Source organism: Phocoena sinus, chromosome 18 (genome assembly GCF_008692025.1).
Source record: "Phocoena sinus isolate mPhoSin1 chromosome 18, mPhoSin1.pri, whole genome shotgun sequence".
In the NCBI taxonomy this organism is placed as follows: Eukaryota; Metazoa; Chordata; class Mammalia; order Artiodactyla; family Phocoenidae; genus Phocoena; species Phocoena sinus.
In genome coordinates this window covers 35,500,670-35,515,924 of record NC_045780.1, presented here as the reverse complement: position 1 = coordinate 35,515,924, position 15,255 = coordinate 35,500,670, and the positions used below count along the sequence as shown (strand labels likewise).

The window sequence follows — 15,255 nt, the reverse complement described above, 5'->3', positions numbered from 1 at the left end:
ACTGTAGAGCACAGGGAACTATATTCTATATCCTGTGATAAACCGTAATAGAAAAGAATACGAAAAAGAATGTATATAAATGTGTAACTGAGTCACTTTCCTGTACAGCAGTAATTAACACAACACTGTAATTCAACTGTACATCAATAAAAAATAAAATTTAAAAAAATTGCCAGAAAAATAGTCACATAAGGGGAACTTCCCTGGTGGCCCAGTGGTTAAGACTTTACCTTCCAATGGAGGGGGTGAGGGTTCGATCCCTGGTCAGGGAGCTAATATCCCACATGCCTTGTGGCCAAAACACCAAAATATAAAACAGAAGCAATACTGTAACAAATGCAATAAACACTTTAAAAATGGTCGACATCAGAAAAAATCTTTAAAGAAAAAATTCACATAAATCAGAAACAAATGAAACATAATAAATTCCATACATTTAAAAAAAAAAGAGCATGGGTTTGGGTCAAATCGCAGCTTCCCACTTACTTATAGCTGTGTAATTCTGGGCAACTCACATAATGTCTCCTCATACTCCTCATCTATAAATGGGAATGGTAACAGTTCCCTACATCAGAGCGTTGCTGTAATCCATAAACACGGTTAAAGGCCTTGGTAAATGTTTGAGGCTCTTTGGTTATTGTGAATTGAAATACATCAATGTCTTCTGATAGAGTGATAGAGTATGGATGCTTTCCTGAAATACACAATCAGATCCAAGAGTATCACTTTCAGAATGTTCTAGTAGATTGAGTTTACTTTTAGTTGTCTTTGATGAAACAGTCACTATTCTACTCTCTTTCTTAACAGAAATGTGTTTTTTCGAAGACTCACTTTTAATTGGTTTATTAACCAAAGAATTATTTTGCCCAATTCCTTTGCTTTTCTGTTTTACAGGTGAGTCAGAGCAGGAATGCAGGTCCTTTCCAGGTTGTTTCTTAGCAGAGCATTTTTTGGTATATTCACCTGCTTTGCTCATTTTCTCTGAAGAAGACCTGCTATTTCTAGATAATTCCTCTTCTTTTCTTTGACTTCCAGTTCCAGAAATGACGTCTGCTGAAGGAGAACATGTTCTAACAATGAAATCTTCAAAAGACTCCTGCTGCTGCTCTGTGACTGGGACCCCCAGGTTGTCTTTGGAAGTTTCTAAGGCCTCCTGAGTAGACACTGGGACACGGAAGGAGTCAAGAGGCAAAGGAATCCTAGCATCACCTGTAATTTTCTGAAACTGGAGGGAAAAACAAAAGACAAGACAAAAATTCAGTGATGAACAAAGCCAACCATTAAAAAGTAGAGTTCAAAACTTCAATGTTACTCTGTAATCTTATTATTAACACAGTCAATATTCAGAAGATTTCAGAGCCAGTTTTTTTCTAATTATATCTTGCCAAGTGATTCTCAGCTTAACCTAGCTATATCCAAGTCTATGTCCGCTACATTTTCAGACTTTGGTGACTGGGGTAGTTATTACCCGTTTCCTTTCCCTCACTAAAAATAAAACCCTACTCTGTAAGATAATTTCTTTTCTATCCTCCAGGCACATGCAAACAGTATATAGTTTGTGACCAGACTGTGTTCTCAAGCTGTCAGTTCCCAAGACCAGTCTGAGATTGGTTGATGGGGGCTCCAAGTAAGGCTAGAGGAAAAGCTGACAGGTTTTCCCCTCCCATTCCCATAACCAGGTGATTCACTATAATATGTTACCTATTAGCTATGTCTGGATTACTTATTTTAAAAATTATATCAGTATGTGTACCTTCATTAGTGTTCCTTCATTGTAAGCTGACTGCATACAAATAGAAACCTAGATAAAATATGAATAGAATAGACATTTATACAACTTAAAATCTAGAATATTTTCTCTAATGTTTTCTTTCTTCATTAAGGATAGTTTGTTTTAACTCATAAATTTTCTAAAGAACTTCCAGTCTCCTTATTTACAACAATACAGTATCATGAAATGGGCACACATTTACTAATCTCAGATTTGGAAAGGATTCCAGAGTCTTCTAGCTCCTGAGCATATGAACTATTAGAGACTGATCATTATTGTTTTCTCCCTGACTTGGTCATTTCCTTTTTGCTAATCACTCTTAGAATCATTAAGTGCTGTTCTGTCCACTTACTTGGATATTTTGCATTTGTCCTGGGGCACCCTGTTTTGATTCTGATTTTTCTTCTTCAAGTGCCTTCTTTTCTTCTTTACGTGGACTACTAACAGTAGAATTCATCTGGGGATGACCTAGTAAATGAAAATCTGACTGATCTATACCAGCCATTGTGGCCAGCTGCCCAAGCCTGGACCAGAGGAGGAAAGGAGAAAAGACAAAGGTTATTATAATCACATAAGAGCAGTTTAGATTTCCCCAGACCTACAATCATGAAATACTTCTAAAATCTTAAAAGCCAACATCCTACTCCAGACTACAAGCCTCTCTCTCCCCTAAATTCTCAGCCCTTCCCAGATTCATCCTCTAGGACACATCCCGGAACAGGGCTCGAAACCGTGTTCCCTGCCTTGGCAGGCAGATTATTAACCACTGCGACACCAGGGAGGTCCAACTATTGTTATTTTGAATTCTTCTCCATTTACAAGTAATACTCTTACATGACTATTTTCTCACTAAATTTGAGGCATTATCTGTTCACTTTCTATTTTACTAAGTAAGGGTTTAGTTCCTTTACACTCTTTCCTATGTCCACACTGCTCAGTAAAGTTATGTCATCATTAGTTATTCCACTGCTCATGATCTCTTTGACTTGTAGTGATATACTTAAAAACCTACATTGTTGATCAACTATAAACTCTCTCAACGTCACGCTTTGTAAAATGAGGACATTCATACCATCTTCCCTTTTTTCTACCTCCTGTCTACCTTCCAAACCTAGCTTTTACGTTGTCAAAGTTGAAATTTATATTCTGTTCTATGTGCAGTTAAATCTACCGTTATTTGAGAGTCAGTAGGAAGTAAGGTTTAAGAGAACAGGCGGAGAGCCTAAACTCAAAGCCTCGATCCAACCCTAAATTAGTTACAGCCTGGGCAAGTTCCTTCCCTGTCTTAGCTTCCTTTTCTCAAAAGTGGGAATGATATTAGCACCAACCTCATAAGGCTATTCAGAGGATTAAATGAGTTAATATATGCAAAAGCACTTAGAGCCTAATATATACTAAATACATAATAGTACACAATACATTTCAGTACATACCAAGTTAATACTAATACATACTAAGTATATTTTAGGTTAGTTATTTGTTATTACATGCAAGTTGACAATAAAAGCTGCAAACCAAGACAGTATTGCCATTATTACAATGAAATTAATATTGCCCACTGCAGATGTACTGTGTCTCTGTGTACAGACTACACCTCGTTCCATACTGTGCCAGGGTGCAGGGTGTGGAGGGTGCAGGGTGACCACATACCCCAAGCCGCCTTGGGCTGTTCCAGTTTATACCTGTTGTCCTGATGTTACAGCATTAGAGAGCCTCCTTACACTATTGAAGTGTAAGGAGTTTGGACAAGTTCTGGTTTGGACAACAGATTAGATAGGTCATTACCCATGTGTGTCGCTGAAAAGGGGAACATCTATAGTGTCAAGTTTAAGTGGATTATTCTCTTGCTCACCAATGGTAGGTTAAAAATCAACCATAGCTTAGTTTGCTTCAGGTTTATGTCCGTATAGCCTTTTCTCCTCTGGAGTTCAAGTTCCTTCTCCTCTTCCTCTCCCTCCTCCCTTCCAACCGTGCCTAATACCTAGTAAGTACAATATGCCTCAAGGTGTTTCTAAGCTCTCAATCACACAATCAATAGCAGCCTCTTCAATCTAGACTACCTGCTCTCTGCACTGAATCCCCTATTACCTTCCTTCTTGGTTTATTAACTCATTTTGCTGGATTATTTCTATAAATAGCTTAAGGTGTAGCACAGGAGGTCAATTTTTCAAATTTCTTTGTGTACAAAATATCTTCTTCAGCCTCCACTTATGACTGATAGTTTGGCTGGATACAAACCACTAGGGTGAAAATTATGTGCCTGAAAAACTTTGGAGGTATCTTTCTAATGCCTTCCAGGATCCATGGTGCTGATGACAAGTATGATAAAGTCAGATTTTAACTTTCTTTTTTAGGTGACCAGTACTTTTCTCTCTGGAATGGATGTATCCTGTCAGTATTTTATTCTATGTTAATTTATTTTTTCAGTATTTTAAAGTTTCATAATGAAGGGTGCCTAGGTATGAGTCTATTCTTGTTCATCTTGCTCAAAACTTGAGTAACTATTTTCAATCTGAGGCCTGATGTCTACTTTCAGCTGTGGGGAATTTTGTTGCCCTTTGACAGCTTCCCTCCATTTTTTTTCTGGGTCTGGAGTTTCTAATAGTAACATGTTGTATCTCCCAGATGCAGCCTCTCTAACATATTGCTATCACATTTTCCATCGTGACTTTCTTTTTTATATAATGAGAAATTTTAAAAATTCCTACTGAAGTTATTTCAGCAACCATATTTTCATTTCCAAGAGACCTCTCTTGCTTTCTGACCATTCTCTTTTTAATTAACACCCTAGTCTTATTTTATAGTTGCTAGCTCTTTTTAAATCTGCCTCAGAATACTAATTAGGGTTTTTTCTTAAATTATTTTGTTCCCTAAATTGTCCCCGGTCCTACTAGGATATGTTTTCACACTTTTTCCCCCTCTCTCATGTTGTAAGCTTTACTCAACTATCAGGCAAATGACAGTTATTTTCTATTTAAGAATGAGTGCAGAAAGCTCCCTGAAGTCAACGATTGATTGGTTTCTTATCCAGGAAGAAGCGGGGAGTAACTGTAATAGGATCCCCCCCAAACACAATTTTCTAGGTTATAAAAACTCACACCAGCTGCCCTAGTTCTCGCCAGTTTCACTGTTTTCAAAATGAAAGCATCTCATTTCAGGAGCGTGAGGGCGGGGCTGGGAGTCCACTCCTCCAAACACAACCCTTCAATGATTTCCCCTATTTCAGTCATACTTTTAACTAACTCCACCCTCTCTCCTACATGCGCATCTGAGCATGGGGCTACTTCTGCAGGTGGGGTCAGAATCCTCCTCAGTTGCAGGTGGTCCCTGTGCATGCTCTAGGTGATGCTTTTCCTCTGTTCTACTGCTTCAGTTTCACACTCTTCCACTTGTCTTCCGTCTTTCAAAACTATGTTGAAATCTCTTGATTGTTGTGGGCTTATATACTTAAACACTTTGATACCATCCTTGTAGTGTCTTGTCAAAATGGAGAAGAGCTGAAAGGGTTCTCAGTGCATTCTGAATCTGCTATTCTGTGGTCCCAGTGTGTAAACTTCTTGGTCTTCTCCAGTGTCTATCATTACTACTAGAAATACAATCTCCTGGTCTACTCGTGAAGGAAATGAATACAGCACATCTAAAATGACAAGGAAGGCGGTTAGATGCTCTAGGGTCTTGTCGTACTCTGCCATTTATTAATAAACCACTTATGTGCTACAAATTGTAGGTGCTCATTTATAAAATGAAAGAGGGTAACTCTACATGAACTATAGATTTCTCCTACTCTAACATTTCATAATTTTCTAAGTTTTTTTCTTAAAATTTCTCTATATTATCATTAATTTTACTTAAAAAAATAAAAATCTAACTTTTGAAAATCAAAGAGTTAACTGCCATAGTCCTACAATAATGGGATAATTAGCTCTGAAACCGGTCAAGTTTCATGTTTCATACGAAAAGAAAATCATATTAAATAATTTTTAAAAAGTAAACATGCACTTTGTAGCACAAAGACAAGGTCCCTCACAAATGGTGTTCCTTTATTTACTAGAAATGTTCAGTTCTTCATTAAAGTTGAAATAAAATAAATATATTATTTTTTAGATGCAAAAATTTCTTATGAAAATCAATTTTTCTTTTCTGTCCATACAAACAAAAGTATGGAATGACATTAGAGGTCAGGTTTACTTGGTAATAGAATGTAGCTTCTTGATATTTTTTATTTTAGGAAAGGAGAATATCAACATGAAAACTTTTTTCAACTTTACTTTTATTTAAAATGAGGCCATATTTTCCCCTTGTAAAAAGAGAGTTCAACTAGAACTGTCAATTTTCTCATCTGTAAAACAAGAGCACTGAATCAGCTGACTACATTCATTCAGAACTCAATTTCTTTATCGTATGATCACTAAGGTTCTCCCTAAATCTAATATACTAAGGTTCTAAGGAAAGGAAAATATAGTACTAACGACATGTTTTGATTTTTATTTCCTAGAGTTCAAATGTCCACCATTCACCCTGGTCTAAGCTTAAGGAACCATTCAAGGGGATACAATGCAGATGGGAAGAGAAAACAGAACCCTCACACAAGCTTTGCCATATTGCAATCAGGCTTCCGTTTGAAAAATAATCTTCTCTATAGCTTTCAAGTGATAACTTTGTACCGGCAATGCTTCTTGTTTCAAACTGATTTTCTCTGGTTCTTCCTGAACACTTTCTGAGGAATCATTGACCTCTTCATTTTCTGAGGAGGAAGGACTCTCTACTGTCACAGTCACAGGAAATTCTGATGGACCTGAGTGTCACAAGAAGAAGATAGGAAACCACAGAGTTGTTAAACTAAAGTGCAAAGAAAGAAAACAAGATTGTATAAAAGACAACACAAGCCAGATGCCAAATATCCAAATATTAGAGGACATTTAACAAAAGTGATCTGATATCATTACTTATAAACGTCTCTCACTGCTCCTTAGTCTAAAACAGGCAATGACTAAGTAAAAGTACAGTAACTTATTTTTGCTATGTTACTGTACATGCCTCTGTTGTACATGGTTAGGATTAGTAATGGGAATTGCCCATATTATTTTCTTTTCTTTCACAAAAGCCAAGTGAAGATCCAAGGTAACCATTTTTTCTCAGATCAACTTTAGACTGCAAATGAAAAATTTATTTTTCACTATCAGACAAAAACAGTCTGGAAGAAAATGTAGTTTTTTGGAGGAAAATACACCAGTAAAGGGACTGATAAAGAATCAGAAGAATAATCAGAAAGTTAACATATCTAAGCTGTGTATAATAGATGTTAGAATTTTAAAAAGTAAATCACATACACATACATAACTAAAACTGACCCATCAAAAATTTCATCTTCTCATCACCCTGAAGCCAAAACTAGGGTAACAGTAATACAATTCTATCAAGCTTCACTGCCACTGCAATGTTGTTCAATTGGACATTTCCTAACATTTAAAACCTGACCTGGCCACAACCCCATAAAAGTCTACAGATCATAAAGAAGTGTGCTGGGATTATGTAACTACGCAGAAGGCAAGTCACTAGGACATCATTTTGACAACAAGCTGCAAACCTGCAGCACAGGAAAATCCCAACAGGAGAATGAGGCACACACCCCTCTCTCTGGGCATGCAAGGGCAGGACTGACACCCAAGATGTTCTTCTCTCAACCTCAGCAGAGGTGCCTCTCACAGAGCAACTATGCAGTCTCCCAGAACCACTGGCAAGGAGAATCTGATACTGACAGTATTAGCTTGCCATGAGGCCATAAGCGAGGGAATGTGTGTGGCCTTGGTGAGAGAGCAGAGGTTTGGGAGATGTTGCTTTATGTTGGCTTTCAGATCAGGAATTTGTACATATAGCCTGCAAACAACGTTTCTTGAAAACACATGAACATTCTTGATTATGACAGCTCCATGTGAGGGGTCAGAAATGGCAGTCAAGTTAATTTCACTGGGTAACAGCTGATTTGCGGACTGGAGAACAGGCTTCCTTGTTTACAGACAACCACAAGGCTGCCAGTTGTGTGCCAAATCCACACAACTACACAGTTGCATTGGGAGAGCGACCAAACATGTTTTACATGGATTTATTTCAGAGAGGGAAATGCTTCTTGTAAGGCTATGTCAGTTTAAAAAGCAAGAAGAATGACCACTCACCTTTCCCAATTCAAGTCCTATATATCATCAATATGATAGCTACACACCAGCAACTGATTACATACATCACGAGCTTTGATGAATGCAAAGCCCCTAAAAAGATATCAACAAAACGAAGTTAGATCTTGATGTAAATACATCACCAGTTAAACCCAGTTAATACAACTATTTAGTATTATGTACAGTATCCATATAGAATTGTGTACAAAAATAAATAAGCTCAAAAGAAGGACGGGGAAGGCTCTGCTACGGAGAAAAGTGAACAGAATTCAACCGACTGGCTTCATAATGACTCTCTGAACTGCTGAGAGGCCCCTTCAGCTCCTATGTTCAGGATGGTTGAGATTTCAGTCTAACTTCTGTAAATGGTGATATTAATCGCTCTCTAATTTACCACTCTGTGTGATGAGGATGAACCTGAGATTAAGTGTCTCAGGAAGAAGATAGAAAACCACAGAGTTGTTAAACTTAAGTGCAAAGACTGGGGATTCAACACTATACTTTATGCAACAGCAATTCACATTACCATTTGGTCATATTCTTTCAACAAAACAAAAGCTGCACTCACATGTATTAAAAGACAAAAATTAACTGCCATCTGTATCAATATGTTAATGTGCTTCAATCACACATGTTTTCATGAAAGTTTAAACATAAAATCACCTTTAAGATCTTGACCATGTGATCTGCTCCCTGCCATGTCAGATTATACCCCATGAAGTTTACTGTCTTAAGAGTGACAGAGTTCTTTATACCATGACAAATAACTAAAAGGAAAAATAAAAAACCCACACACAGTAAGATGAAGAGCCTATATATTTGTCAATCTTGACTTATTTGCTTCTCTTGAGTTAATTGGAGGTTTACAGCCACATTTTTAAAATCATTAACAACAATCTTCGCAAAGGGGTAATTGATGAACAGATACATTCTAAAACTTGTCAGTAACAAAGTCTTATTCCAGTTTACAGCAACACTTTAATTCTATTTAGGTACTAAAACTGAATACACTGAATACTGCAAACTTTATTGCCAACCACTCAGTAAAGTACGACATACTTTTGAGACAAAGGAAAAAAAAGAAAAACCTAAAATGCATAAGACTCTTCCGATTTTCAGATCCAATGATACATGCCAATCCTGATGATCAATCAGTGACGTAAATGTCAACTATAAACCCAGTATTTTATTAGCTGCTATGCAGTATACTAGAGCAATAGAAGAGAGAGAACCCCAAACCCTCTGTTCCCTCAAACTGAAAGGCAGGCTTCCTGAACCTTCCAGACCACTACTGGACACAAAAAACACACACTAATATTTCAGGACCCCAAGCAACAGTCACCTGTTTTGTGATTACTTCCATGACACACTCCCACTAACACCACTGAATTTGCTGTTCCTATGGGATGTTACATATATTTCCTATTTTAACACATACCACAGTGCATTATAATTATTATTGCAGATACATGTTCAAACAATTTAAAGATCATGATGACTTTTTTGCTCTTTACATCTTGCTATTTCCCTTCCCATAATATTTCTTGAAGAGAAACCATAAAAATATAAACACACACAAAAAACAGAAAATATAGAAAACGCATGGTTTGTGGCTTAACACAAACTTAAGTAAGATTAATTCTGACAGTATCCAGCATGACAAACTTCCATGGTACAAATGAGAATGGACCAAGGTTTGAGCAGGTATAGGAGACAATCCATGCATGAACACCACCAAGAAAAGGTAGACAGGAAAAGGTAGACAGACATGGTGTGTAGGAAATCACGAGACCAGTATGATGGGAAGAGACTTAAACAAGACTGAAACTCACTTTCTAAACCTCCATCTCCAAGTGGACAATTCACAAGACAAGGTGCACCAAAGAAGGCAATTATTCAATCCTTTTAATGGGGAGGAACAGTTTAAACTTTTATTGGTTTAGTTTGCGGCAAAAGCAACTATCAAATGTTGGCAGGACACAATGAAGGCTTACCTTTGTTAACATAGTTAAGTCTCTCTCTCTCAGAACTAGCCCATTTAGCTCCGGTTCCTTAGCGCACCGAGGCACTTACACAGCAATTAAGAGCTTTACACAACTGCAAGGTCACATCTATATTTCTTATTGCAGGAACACGACTTCTGTAAACGTTATTTCTGCCACAACCTAAAGCAAAATTATTGTAAAATGAGTGATTTAAACCATACATTTTATCATCATTAAAAAGTATCTAAATAAAAAAAACAAGCATCTGCTCTTTGCTAAGGATTAGAACCGACTCCTGCCCTTAAAGCCTTCATTAAGGAGGAAGATGTATAAAATCAAAATTTCAATCACATGAGATAAATAAACATAACTTTTATGCACAGAGGTTCCTATGGAGGCAAAAACTTATGTCTAAGTGACGGCTTCATGATAACCCTGAAGTACAATCTAGAAAAATGAGGCTATGCAGAGTTGGAGTACAATGTGCATTAACTGCACTGGGAGTATCTGTGCAAAGACACTCAAGCCTGACACCTGCTGGGCACATTAAATACTGCAGGTGGGGATGACTAAAGGCCAGGGGTCCAAGTGTGAGAAGAGATAGAAAGGAAAATAGAGATGCTGGCCAAAGCAAGCCTGGGAAAGAGCATGGCTTGTATCCCACAGGAGATGAGGCCTGGGACTACCACTGGCTGAGTAGGGTGCCTCCGCTGATTAGAAAAAGGCACCCCGCTGCTGAAGGACCGATTGGATAAAGGGAGCGATCACAAAAAGCTCCCCTTCCTCAGGGCAAAGAGCCCTATGAGGCTTGGCCGAACACAGTTCAGACTACAGGCCTCTGTGCAGAGCACATGCTAGGCAGCTAGTATGCACTAACTCTGTGTGGGCAAGCCATTAGCAACATTATTTTAAGCACATCTTTTTATGGTAGAAGATCACTTAACCCGAGTAGGCAGATGAACTTAGAGGAACTGAGTCCAGGGGCCAAGAAACCACCCAGGAGTTTCTGCCATAGTCCGGGCAAAATGTAATATGGATGAAGAAGCAAATTTACGAGGAGGCCAAAATCTACAAGCTAGCCCCACTGGATGCAAGACATAAAGAAAGTTCAGTGAAGGAACTCTGAAGAGAATGGGCTGTACAATAAATTTTTCTTACATTCAATGTAAAGTATTAGGCAAAATTAAGTACTGTGGCCTTTCAGGTCCCTTCCAGCTATAATATCTTTTGATTTCTAACTTATTACTCTGCTTAAGTAAAGTCCCTTCAGAGGTACAGAACAGTTCTTACACCTGAATGGGATGCAAAGAATAATCTGACTTCTCTTCACCAGGCAATGAGTTGAACTGTCTGTGCAGAAGAGATAACAGATGGTGTGAACCCCAGATCCTAGAAAAGGGCCAGGCACACGATAAGTATTCAGCTTTTTGAAAACAAATGAACAATCATTTCCTCTCCTAGATCTTCATACCCTTCCTCTGCTGGCTACTTTCTCTCAGCTTATAAACATGCTCAAATATACCCACTTAAAAAACTCTCAGACCTATGATTCTCTGGATCTTCTTGTGGATAACCTAAGTCTCTCCCATGCCTTCAAACACCTGTCCTCCCAAAAAGCCCAGATCTGTACCTTGGCCCCAGAACTCTCTACCAGGCCCCTCTAAAGCACTGAAGATGAAGTAAGATCCTCTCGCCACACCCAATCCCTTTCTACTGTGCTCTGTATCTCTCAAAAAGGTGCAGCTGTAAACTGTCACCCACGCTTGCTGCCCTCCCTTTTTTAACTGGGCACCAGGCCTCACCTATTCTCTCTCAGATCTGCAAAACCCAGTCCCACCATTTATAACTTAAGTGGAACCCTTAGATAACAATTCACCCTGCACCGAATCAACTGCCTTCCACATGGAGGTCCCAGTAAGCCTCTAAACCAGAATTCCATTTCACTGTTCTTTGGTGTTTCCCACAGCCTTCAGGATAAACATCCAAACTTCTGACAGGACGAACAAGGCCCCTTTATGTTTGTCCCCACTAGGTTTCCAGTATCAACTCTCATTTCTTTCCCAAACCCTGAGTTCCAGTCCTGTACATTAGTTTTGCCATATTTTCTTATATTTCTCAAACTTTAACACACACTGCCCTCTCCTGCCACCCCAGGAGCTTCTACATATCCTTATAAAGGATGGCACTTCCTCCAAGAAACCTATCCTGAACTTTCCCTTGAAGATTCTGTGCTCTGCAGAGGGGAAAGATGGGGGGGAGGGATTAATTAGGAGTTTGGCATTAACATATCCACACGACTATATATAAAATAGGTAATCAACAAGGACCTACTGCATAGCACAGGGAACTCTACTCCGTATCCTGTAACAAACTGTACGGGAAAAGAATCTGAAAAGGAATGGATACATGTATAACTGAATCACTTTGCTGTACACCTGAAACTAACACAATATTGTAAATCAACTATACTCCAATAAAAAATATAAATTAAAGAAAAAAGAGATTCTGTGCTCTGTAGCACCAAAACTCACTTCTTCCAGAGCACTGACTACTGTGCTTGTGTTTACTTGCTGCCCAGTAGAAAGGAAGATTACCTAGGGCAGAAGCATCGTCTCCAGCAGCCCTTGGATCTGACAACTCATTCAAGTGCCAGGATACTTTACACACATAACCTGCTTAATTAATTCTAAGAACCCACAGAAAGAGTGGTTATTAATGTCATTTTACAAGTGTGGAGATTGTAGTGCAAAAGAAACCTGCCCAGGCCACAGAGAGCATAAGCCCGGGAATTCAAACCCTAAGCTGCCTTCACACCGGTGCTCTTTGCACTGTATGATACGACTATTGAAATAATTTTTTTTTTCCTGAGCCCTGTTTTAATGGAAAGGAAATGAAGCTGGGATATATCAATTTCCTAATCGCTTTGGTCTGTACCAGGCAAAGTCATTCAACACACCAGGTAACATCTGTGCAACCATTAACGATGCTCCAAACTGTGCTAAGTGTTCTACATTGTAGAGTCTAGAAGCATTAACACAGTGCATCCTTGTAACCGCCAGAGACTGGATCTTGTTAAGACCACGCTACAGATGAGAACACTGAGACCTTGAAGCCTTAAGGCACTCGGCCAGGGTCACCGAGCTGGCAGGAGTCCTAGACCGCATGCCCCGTCTCGTGCATGCATACCCGGGCACTGGGCACCGGTTCTAGTGCCCACCCTCCACCTTGTACCATCTAAAACCCCGCTTTGCAGCGCCCACACGACAGCCCCCGGAAGCGGGAAATACAAACCTGTCTCGCCAAGCCGTGGCTGGAAGAAGCTCTAGATACAGATCAGGGGCAGAGGGTGCTCAGGAGCGGCACCCAGTCTTCCCCGCGGAGGCGGTCGGCCTTAACTCCAGCAGGGCCTTCCGCAGGCAAGCGCGCACGGCGGGCAGAGGCACCGAGCCCTGCAGCGCGCACAGGTCCTCAGAGCGCGAGAAGAAGTCGGCCGGGCTGTCCCGGCGCAGCTTCACCTAATGATCATGGCCCGAACGCAGCCTCGGGGACGCTGGCTGAGGACACGATGCCCACACCCTCCTGGGGTCCCCGGCTCGCCTCTCGGCCCCTCGGGCGCCCACCGCCCGGCGGCTGCTGCCCCGCAGTGTACGCAGGACCGGCGTCGCAGCCAGAAGACATCGGGTCACGGGCCTCAGCTAGGCCAGCCCCTCCATGCCGCGCTCTGGAGCCCCCGCATGGACTGGTTTTAGCGCTGGCATCAACACCCTCCACGCCGCGGGGCTGGGGTTTAAGCCACGAGGGCGGGGCCGTGGGGGCGGGGCTCGAGGACGTCAGCACGCTCGCCACGCGTCCTCTCGCAGCCCCGTCTCCCATGGTGAAGCGGCCTGAGGAGTAGGGTCTGGAGCTTTGTGACTAGGGCAGCGCGACAGGAAGGAGGTGTGGAGAATTTGGCGTTTCCAAAAAACGTTTGCTGAATCATCCAAACAAAAGTGAGACATGGTTATATGAACGCATTTTAAAAGTAAACTCCCGCTAAGTCTCTGTGCTTGCCCCGCCAGGAGACAGCGTGCACTCTGTGAGGGACACAGGAAAGTCTGAGTGGACGTCTGCCTGTGCTCCCTTACCTGGTGCACGGGTGTGTGAATTTCTGCAGAGAGCTCTTAATTTCTGTAGTTTCTGCTGACTTGACACGGTGTTTGGCAAATGGTGACGTGTTCCGTGCATTTAGGACATGATTGTGGTTAGTAATAATCACTCTGTTTTGTACTGACAACTCCACAGAGAATTTACTACTGAATATCCACTTTACAGAAGAAAAACTGAGGCGTAGGAAGTGAAGTGACTGAGTAAGAGGAAGGACTCAGACAATTGGTGTTAGTAAATTAACCCTGCAAGGAGGCCGTTAGCCTGCAGTGGCTCTAGTGATGCGGTTGCCTAGGTAAATCAACCAAAATCTAAGCCTGTCATCGCCTCAGGGTGACGAAAACCGCTGAGGACAACCAGTCACAAACCACCAACTAGGCTTTAAAGCTATAGCAAGTCAGTCATTTCCTTGCTTTGCTTCTTGCCCTTTTAAAAGAAACATCTCTGCAGCTCCTGTGGCTGGAGTGCTCCTCACCTCTTCCACTTTCGTGGTGCCTGAATTGAATCTATTTTTGCTGACGTAAAGTCTTAACATTTTAAATATGCCTCAGTTTGTCTTTTAACATTGGCCTTAGAAGTTGGATTTGTGTCGTTTCTAGAACAGTGGTCGTCCTCTGGTCAGGCCTTAGGCGTTATGCGTACAACGTTCCTCTTCTACCACCACCTGGATGCCTCCACCCACTTACCAGCTCCCGCGCATCAGATCCCCTAGATGCGGTCAGCAATGGCTTTTACATGCAGCGTGCTCACATTATAACATCACAGACACTCCTCTGTCCTCCAGCCAGCGTGTGAAGTAAAACATTATCATTCCTGTTGAAGAGCCTGGTGTGACCACTTTCCCAATCACAGCCACTCCCCAGATGACCCTGGGTAACCACTCTTCTGAACTTGGTCTCCAGCACTGTCACGGATGTCTTTCTGTTTAGGCTACATTTTTTTTTTTTTTTTTTTTTTTTTTTTTTGCGATACGCGGGCCTCTCACTGCTGTGGCCTCTCCCGTTGTGGAGCACAGGCTCCGGACGCGCAGGCTCAGCGGCCATGGCTCACGGGCCCAGCCGCTGCCGCGGCATGTGGGATCTTCCCGGACCGGGGCACGAACCCATGTCCCCTGCATCGGCAGGCGGACTCCCAACCACTGCGCCACCAGGGAAGCCCCTAGGCTACATTTTTAAGTATTGTT

General features: G+C 41.0%; 1 pseudogene; it reads right to left on the bottom strand.

Moving 5' to 3' along the window:
- Positions 1-634: 634 nt before the first annotated feature.
- Positions 635-13,802, bottom strand: LOC116742949 (annotated as a pseudogene).
- Positions 13,803-15,255: the final 1,453 nt, after the last annotated feature.